We start from the raw sequence: 9376 nt of genomic DNA on the forward strand, positions 1-9376 counted from the left end.
TTGATTCCGAGTGTCCAAATATCTATCGCTCTCAGTCTTGAATGTACTCAATGACTGAGCATCCACAGCCCTCTGGGGTAGAGAATTCCAAAGATTCAGTATGAAGAAATTTTTCCTCATCGCGGTCCTAAATGGCCGACCTCTTATCTTGAGACTATGACCTCTAGTTCTAGAATCTCCAGCCAGGGGAAACAACCTCTCAGCATCTACCCTATTAAGCCCTGTAAGAATTTTATATGTTTCAATGAGATCACCTCTCATTCTTCTAAACTCCGGAAAATATTCTACTCAATCTCTCCTTCATAGGACAACCCTCCCATCCTAGCAATCAATCTAGTGAACCTTCGATGCACCGCCTCTAAGGCAAGTATATCCTTCCTTAGGTAAGGAGACCAAAACTGTACACAGTACTCCAGGTGTGGTCTCACCAGAGCCCTATACAATTGCAGCAAGACTTCCTTACTCTTATACTCCAACCCCCTTGCGATAAAGGCTAACATACTATTTGCCTTACTAATTGCTTGCTGTACCTGCATGGTGACTTCCTGTGATTCGTGTACAAGGACACCTAAATCCCTCTGATCACCAACATTTCTTAGTCTCTCACCTTTTAAAAAATATTCTGCTTTTCTACTCTTCCTACCAAAGTGAATAACCTCACATTATACTCTATCTGCCACCTTCTTGCCCACTCACTTAACCTGTCCATATCCCTTTGCAGACTCTCAGTGTCCTCCTCACAGATTACTTTCCCACCTAGCTTTGTATCATCAGCAAACTTGGATACATTACACTCAGTCCCCTCATCTCACTCATTGATACAGATTGTAAATAGCTGAGGCCCAAGCACCGATCCTTGTGGCACCCCACTAGTTACAACCTGCCAACCCGAAAATGACCTGTTTATTCCTACTGTTTTCTGTCCGTTAACCAATCCTCAATCACTGCTAATATATTACCACAATCCCATGAGCCCTAATCTTGTGTAACAACCTCTTATCTGGCACCTTATCGAATGCCTTTTGAAAATCCAAATATACTACATCCACTGGTTCCCCTTTATCTACCCTACTAGTTACACCCTCAAAAAACTCCAATAAATTCGTCAAATACGATTCCCCTTTCATAAAACCATGCCTAATCAGATTATGATTTTCTAAGTGCCCTGTTACTATGTCCTTAATAATAGCATTTTCCCTACTACTGATGTCAGGCTAACTGACCTATAGTTCCGTTTTCTCTCTCCCTCCTTTCTTGAATAGCGGGGTAACATTTGCTGCCTTCCAATCCACGGGGACCGTTCTAGAATCTAGGGAATTTTGGAAGATCACAACGAATGCACCCACTATCTCTGCAGCCACCTCTTTTAGAACCCTCGGATGTGGGCCATTAGGTCCAGGGGATTTGTCGGCTTTTAGTCCCATTAATTTATCCAGTACTTCTTCTTTATAAATCTAAATTACTTTAAGTTCCTCACTCTCATTCACCCCTTGGTTCCCCACTATTTTTGGTATGTTTTTGGTGTCTTCTACTGTGAAGACAGATACAAAATATTTGTTTAACATCTTTGCCATTTCCTGATTCCCCATTATAATTTCTCCTGTCTCAGCCTCTAAGGGGCCCATGTTTACTTTTGCTAATCTCTTCCTTTTTACATACTTGTAGAAGCTCTTACAATCCGTTTTTATATTTCTTGCTAGTTTACTCTCATAGTATAGTATGTTACAGCACAGAAGGGGGCCATTCAGCCCATCATGCCTGTGCCTTATGAAACTTCTTTACCCAAAGAGTGGTTCTCAAAGAATGTGGAACTCGCTACCACAAGGACTATTTGAGGCAATTAGCATAGATATATTTAAGGGGAAGCTAGATAAGCATTTAAAGAGAAGGTTCTGCTGATAGTGTGAGATGAAGAGGGGTGGGAGGAGGCTCGTGTGGAGCATAAATGCCGGCATAGACCAGTTGGGCTGAATGGCCTGTTTCTGTGCTGTAGATTCTATGTAATTCTTTGTATAAGCAAAGACCAAAATAATTGGTCTCCATGGAAGGGAAGGGCTTCACTGAGTTTACAATATCCCTAATGGGGTTGGAGAGGGTTTTTTTGCCCCCAGTACGTAGATGGGAATGAAGTTGAATCTTGTAAAGCTTTCTTCTTCCTTAAACAATATATTTACACTTGTGAGGAAGACCTAAGGTATTATAAAGTAGCATCTATTTTCTCCCTCTATCAATTTCTTGGTCATCCTTTGCTGATTTCTAAATCCCTCCCAATCCTCAGGCTTACTGCTCTTTATGGCAACACTGTAAGCATCTTCTTTTACCTAATATTATCCTTAACTTCTCTAATTAGCCACGGTTGGATCACTTTTCCCGTGGAGTTTTAATTCCTCAAGGGAATGTATATTCGTTGAGAATTATTTCTTTAAATGTTCGCCATTGCTTACCTACAGTCATATCTTTTAATCTAATTTCCCAATCTACCTTAGCCAACTCGCTCCTCATAAATGGCTTTGTTTAAATTTAAGCCCCTAGTTTCGGACTTAATTACAGCACTCTCAAACTCAATATAAAATTCTATCATATTATGATCACTCTTCCCCAGAGGATCCCTTACTATAATATTACTAATTAACCCTGTCACATTACACAATACTAGATCTAAAATCGCCTGTTCCCTAGTTGGTTCCTCGACTAGTTGTTCTAGAAAACTGTCTCAAATACATTCCATAAACTCGTCCTCCGAACTACTTTTGCCAATTTGGTTTGCCCAGTCGATGAAGATTAAAGTCCCCCACAATTGTGTAGAGGGAGCTTTGCTCTGTATCCAACCCATGCTGGACCTGCCCTGGGAGTATTTGATAGGACAGTATAAAGGGAGCTTTACTCAGTATCTGAACTGTGCTGTACCTGCCCTGGGAGTGTTTGATGGAACAGTGTAGAAGGAGCTTTACTCTGTATCTAACCCATGCTGTACCTGCCCTGGGAGTGTTTGATGGGACAGTGTAGAGGGAGCTTTACTCTGTATCTAACCCGTGCTGTACCTGCCCTGGGAGTGTTTGATGGGACAGTGTAGAGGGAGCTTTACTCTGTATCTAACCCGTGCTGTACCTGCCCTGGGAGTGTTTGATGGGATAGTGTAGAGGGAGCTTTACTCTGTATCTAACCCGTGCTGTACCTGCCCTGGGAGTGTTTGATGGGACAGTGTAGAGGGAGCTTTACTCTGTATCTAACCCGTGCTGTACCTGCCCTGGGAGTGTTTGATGGGACAGTGTATCTTTACTTTTCCTACATCATTGGTTATTCCCTTGACTTAGTCATCTCTGACAGCCTCTCTGTTTGAGGTCTTGATTACTGACACGGTTATCTCAAACCACTTTCTTTTCTTTCCACTCATCTCTCAATCCTCCCTCAATCCAATTTTTCTCACCATCTATCCGATGATAAAATCTGCCACAGCTTTCTCACAAATGGCCTCGCTAATTCCCAACTTCCCCACCTTTGGCCCTCCATCCCTCTTGCTATCTCTGCCATTTTTGACTTGCTTAACTGCTCCCTCAACTCCATTTCTATCAAAATCAATCAATCAAGGCTTCCCACCCCCGCATCCTCCTCCTCCGCTCCTTCAAAACAGAGAGACACAAACTTGAGTGCTTCTGGTGCACTGTTGCTTAATCAACTGCCTATTACCCCAGAGTGAAGACAACTGTAAGGTCTTTGATTTCATCAACCTTAAACCCCTCTCCTCTGCCCCTTTTACCCTAACCACAAATACCAAGTGCAAGCAGCTGGCAGATTTCTTCATATTGAAGATCAAAAGCATCTGATTATCTACCATGCACCCTGTCCCCAAACCCCTCCAAGTCTACAGTCCATTTTAACTCTGTACCCCCAACTTTTTGCAGTTTCTCTACTTTCTTCCCCTCCCCACTCTCCATACACATCTAGTTCATGCGACCCACCTTCTACTCTCTAGATGTTCCCATTCATCTTTTCCTGGCTCCCATGCTAGTTGATACTGTTAAAGGTTTCATTTCCTCAGACACTCCCCCTCTGCCCTTCAAAACTCTCCCCCCACCCCCTCAAAAAACCTACTTGGGACCCATCCATCCTCTAGAATTATCAGCCGATCACCAACCTTCCTTTACTCTCCAAGGTCCTTGACCATGGAGTCACCTCCCAGCAACCAGCCCAACTCTCCTGAAACTGTTCTAAACTTTCCAGTCTGGTTTCCGCCCCTGTCAAAGTCATGAATCCATCCTCTGTGACTGTAAATGTGGTGCATGCTCCGTCTTTGTTCACTTGGATCTATCTGCAGCATTTGACACAGTTGATAATGCCACCCTTCATCCTCAAGGTCCAATGGACTGTCCTTGCACAGTCCAATTGCTACCTATCCTTACATAGCCAATGCATCTCCAGCAATAGTTCTCTTCCCTTCCCTGCACTGTCATAACGGTTCAATCCTCAGCCCCCTCATCTTCTTTTATCTATATGTTAGCAGGCAGAGGGTGAGCTTCTACATATATGCTGATGATACCCAGCACTTTCCACCATGTGCCTCGCCTATGTGCTGTCAGATTGCTTCTCAACATCCAGTCTCAATTTGCTCCAACTCAGCAATGAAGCCATTGAAGCCATCAACTGGGCCCTCACAATGAGCCTTGACCTCTTGCTGCTGACTCCAACTCCCTCTCAGGCTGAATCAGTCCATTCACAATTGGAAGTTTACCCTCAGCTGAGCTTTAAACCCCAAATCCTAGACCTCCACTTACTTTCACCTCTGCCCCTACCTCAGCCCTCTGCCGCTGGAACCCTTCTGTTTTCATTTGTTTCTTCCAGACTTAACGATACAAAGACCCTCCTTGCTGGCTCTCAATCTACTTGCCCCATAAACCCCAACTTGTCCAAAACTCTGACACTTGTGTCCTGTCCCGGACTAATTCCCATTCGACTATCATCCCAGGCTTTACTGACTTACACTGGGCCCCCATTCCCCCTACGTGTTAAAGCTCTTGTCCTGATCTTTATAATACCTTCCATGCTCCACTAGTGTAACCGGGACTCTGCCACATGACCCCATCCCCTCCAACCCCCATAAACCCAATGCCCCATAACCCATCCCCCATAAACCCAATCCTGCGTAATCCCATCCCCACAAACCCGATCCCCACAGACCCCATCCCCATAAATCCAATCCACGCAATCCCGATCCCCATAGACCCCATCCCCATAAATCCCATCCCCACAATCCCGATCCCCACAGACCCCATCCCCATAAATCCAATCCACGCAATCCCGATCCCCATAGACCCCATCCCCATAAATCCAATCCACGCAATCCCGATCCCCACAGACCCCATCCCCATAAATCCCATTCCCACAAACCCGATCCCCACAGACCCCATCCCCATAAATCCAATCCCCACAATCCCGATCCCCACAGACCCCATCCCCATAAATCCAATCCCCACAATCCCGATCCCCACAGACCCCATCCCCATAAATCCAATCCACGCAATCCCGATCCCCACAGACCCCATCCCCATAAATCCAATCCACGCAATCCCGATCCCCATAGACCCCATCCCCATAAATCCAATCCCCACAATCCCGATCCCCACAGACCCCATCCCCATAAATCCAATCCACGCAATCCCGATCCCCACAGACCCCATCCCCATAAATCCAATCCACGCAATCCCGATCCCCATAGACCCCATCCCCATAAATCCAATCCCCACAATCCCGATCCCCACAGACCCCATCCCCATAAATCCAATCCACGCAATCCCGATCCCCACAGACCCCATCCCCATAAATCCAATCCACGCAATCCCGATCCCCACAGACCCCATCCCCATAAATCCAATCCACGCAATCCCGATCCCCACAGACCCCATCCCCATAAATCCAATCCACGCAATCCCGATCCCCACAGACCCCATCCCCATAAATCCAATCCACGCAATCCCGATCCCCACAGACCCCATCCCCATAAATCCAATCCACGCAATCCCGATCCCCACAGACCCCATCCCCATAAATCCAATCCACGCAATCCCGATCCCCATAGACCCCATCCCCATAAATCCAATCCCCACAATCCCGATCCCCACAGACCCCATCCCCATAAATCCAATCCACGCAATCCCGATCCCCACAGACCCCATCCCCATAAATCCAATCCACGCAATCCCGATCCCCACAGACCCCATCCCCATAAATCCAATCCACGCAATCCCGATCCCCACAGACCCCATCCCCATAAATCCAATCCACGCAATCCCGATCCCCACAGACCCCATCCCCATAAATCCAATCCACGCAATCCCGATCCCCATAGACCCCATCCCCATAAATCCAATCCACGCAATCCCGATCCCCACAGACCCCATCCCCATAAATCCCATTCCCACAAACCCGATCCCCACAGACCCCATCCCCATAAATCCAATCCCCACAATCCCGATCCCCACAGACCCCATCCCCATAAATCCAATCCCCACAATCCCGATCCCCACAGACCCCATCCCCATAAATCCAATCCACGCAATCCCGATCCCCATAGACCCCATCCCCATAAATCCAATCCACGCAATCCCGATCCCCACAGACCCCATCCCCATAAATCCAATCCACGCAATCCCGATCCCCACAGACCCCATCCCCATAAATCCAATCCCCACAATCCCGATCCCCACAGACCCCATCCCCATAAATCCAATCCACGCAATCCCGATCCCCACAGACCCCATCCCCATAAATCCAATCCCCACAATCCCGATCCCCACAAACTCCATCCCCCTAAACCCGATCCCCCGGGACTCCAGTGAAATGCTGACCATTAAAGAATGTCAGGAATCTTACACCAGGTTATAGTCCAACAAATTTATTTGAAATCACAAGCTTTCGGTGACGAAGGGGAAAGCCTCCTAAAGCTTGTGATTTCAAATAAATTTGTTGGACTATAACCTGGTGTAAGATTCCTGACATTTGTCCACCACCGGCATCTCCACATCATTAATGAACAGGGTTGAGGCCATTATTTACTCGGGGCTGTGAAGCGGTTCGGTGACCGGAGTCCCCGCTCCCCACAGTCTGGGACCCGAGACCCACGGGGTGCCCGAACCCCAGTCACAGGCTGCGGGTGCACCGAGCTCCAGGCCCGGGCCACTGGTCAGTGCCAGGCCAGGCAGCAAGGGCCTGCGGCAAGGAGTCCGCCGGGAGCCCGGAGCCCGGAGCAGCTGCGACTCCAGCTTCTGCCTGGAAAACCTCGCTCCTTGGCTGGCGCAGCAGCGTATCCCCGGCCCCGGGGTCCACACACGGCCCGGCCCGGCCCCGGGCGATGCCCCCGCCCCGCAGACAGAGACGAGGTCCCTCTCACTCACTCACTCACTCACTCACCGCCTGTCGCTCCGGGAGGATGTGAACTCCGGACTCGACCGATCCTCATCAACAGGCGGGGCGGGGCCTCACTGAGGCCGGAGCGGGAGGCGGCAACACCGAGGGCCAAGGGGGCCACGCTCACACAGCGGGGGCTGTCCCCGGGGCTGCTCCCCCTCCCCTCCACTCTCCTCCCTCCCGCCCTCCCCCCCCCGCTCTCCCCTCCCCCCCTCCCCCCCCCCCTCCCCCCCCCCGCCCCCCCCCCGCTCTCCTCTCCCCCCCCCACACCCCCCCCCACCCCAACCCCCGCTCTCCCCTCCCCCCGCTCTCCCCTCCCCCCAACCCCCGCTCTCCCCTCCCCCCAACCCCCGCTCTCCCCTCCCCCCAACCCCGCTCTCCCCTCCCCCCAACCCCCGCTCTCCCCTCCCCCCCAACCCCGCTCTCCCCTCCCCCCCCAACCCCCTCTCCCCTCCCCCCCAACCCCCGCTCTCCCCTCCCCCCCAACCCCCGCTCTCCCCTCCCCCCCAACCCCGCTCTCCCCTCCCCCCCCCGCTCTCCCCCTCCCCCCCCTCCCCTCCCCCACCGTCCCCCGTCCCCCTCCCCCCTCCTCTCCCCCCCCCACACACCCCCCCACCCCTACCCCCGCTCTCCCCTCCCCCCAACCCCCGCTCTCCCCTCCCCCCAACCCCCGCTCTCCCCTCCCCCCAACCCCCGCTCTCCCCTCCCCCCAACCCCCGCTCTCCCCTCCCCCCAACCCCCTCTCCCCCCCACTCTCCCCTCCCCCCCAACCCCCGCTCTCCCCTCCCCCCCAACCCCCGCTCTCCCCTCCCCCCCAACCCCCGCTCTCCCCTCCCCCCCAACCCCCGCTCTCCCCCTCCCCCCCAACCCCCGCTCTCCCCTCCCCCCCAACCCCCGCTCTCCCCTCCCCCCCAACCCCCGCTCTCCCCTCCCCCCAACCCCCGCTCTCCCCTCCCCCCCAACCCCCGCTCTCCCCACCCCCAACCCCCGCTCTCCCAACCCCCGCTCTCCCCTCCCACCAACCCGCTCTCCCCCCCAACCCCTCTCCCCCCGCTCTCCCCTCCCCCCGCTCCCCCTCCCCTCCCCCCCCGCTCTCCCCTCCCCTCCCCCCCCCGCTCTCCCCTCCCCCCCCTCCCCTCCCCCCCCTCCCCTCCCCCACCGTCCCCCCTCCCCCCCCGTCCCCCCCTCCCCCCCCCGTCCCCCCTCCCCCCCCTTCCCCCCCACTACCCCCCCCCGTCCCCCCTCCCCCCCCCTCCCCCTCCGTCCCCCCTCCCTCCCCCCCCACTCTCCACTCTCCCCTCCCCCACACCCCCCTCCCCCCACCCCAACCCCCGCTCTCCCTCCCCCCAACCCCCGCTCTCCCCTCCCCCAACCCCCGCTCTCCCCTCCCCCCAACCCCCGCTCTCCCCTCCCCCCAACCCCCGCTCTCCCCTCCCCCCAACCCCCTCTCCCCCCACTCTCCCCTCCCCCCAACCCCCGCTCTCCCCTCCCCCCCAACCCCCGCTCTCCCCTCCCCCCCAACCCCCGCTCTCCCCTCCCCCCCAACCCCCGCTCTCCCCTCCCCCCCAACCCCCGCTCTCCCCTCCCCCCAACCCCCGCTCTCCCCACCCCCCAACCCCCGCTCTCCCAACCCCCGCTCTCCCCTCCCCCAACCCGCTCTCCCCCCCAACCCCTCTCCCCCCCGCTCTCCCCTCCCCCGCTCTCCCCTCCCCTCCCCCCCCCGCTCTCCCCTCCCCTCCCCCCCCCGCTCTCCCCTCCCCTCCCCCCCCCCCGCTCTCCCCTCCCCTCCCCCCCCCCGCTCTCCCCTCCCCTCCCCCCCCCGCTCTCACCTCCCCTCCCCCCCCGCTCTCCCCTCCCCTCCCCCCGCTCTCCCCTCCATCCAACACGCGCTCTCCACTCCCCCCTCCCCAACCCCCGCTCTCCCCTCCCCCCCAACCCCCGCTCTCCCCTCCCCCCCCAACCCCCGCTCTCCCCT

General features: G+C 54.3%; 1 protein-coding gene across 1 annotated transcript in view; it reads right to left on the bottom strand.

The window, feature by feature from the left end:
- The window catches only part of LOC137309864 (TNF receptor-associated factor 2-like), a 66813-nt gene extending 59254 nt beyond the window's left edge, over positions 1-7559 (bottom strand). The window contains exon 1 of the mRNA XM_067977879.1: positions 7405-7559. The gene's annotated coding sequence lies outside the window, so the exon portion shown is untranslated. The remainder of the gene's footprint in view (positions 1-7404) is intronic.
- Between the last annotated feature and the right edge of the window lie 1817 nt (positions 7560-9376).

The sequence above is a fragment of the Heptranchias perlo genome, unplaced genomic scaffold (assembly GCF_035084215.1).
Source record: "Heptranchias perlo isolate sHepPer1 unplaced genomic scaffold, sHepPer1.hap1 HAP1_SCAFFOLD_185, whole genome shotgun sequence".
NCBI lineage: Eukaryota > Metazoa > Chordata > Chondrichthyes > Hexanchiformes > Hexanchidae > Heptranchias > Heptranchias perlo.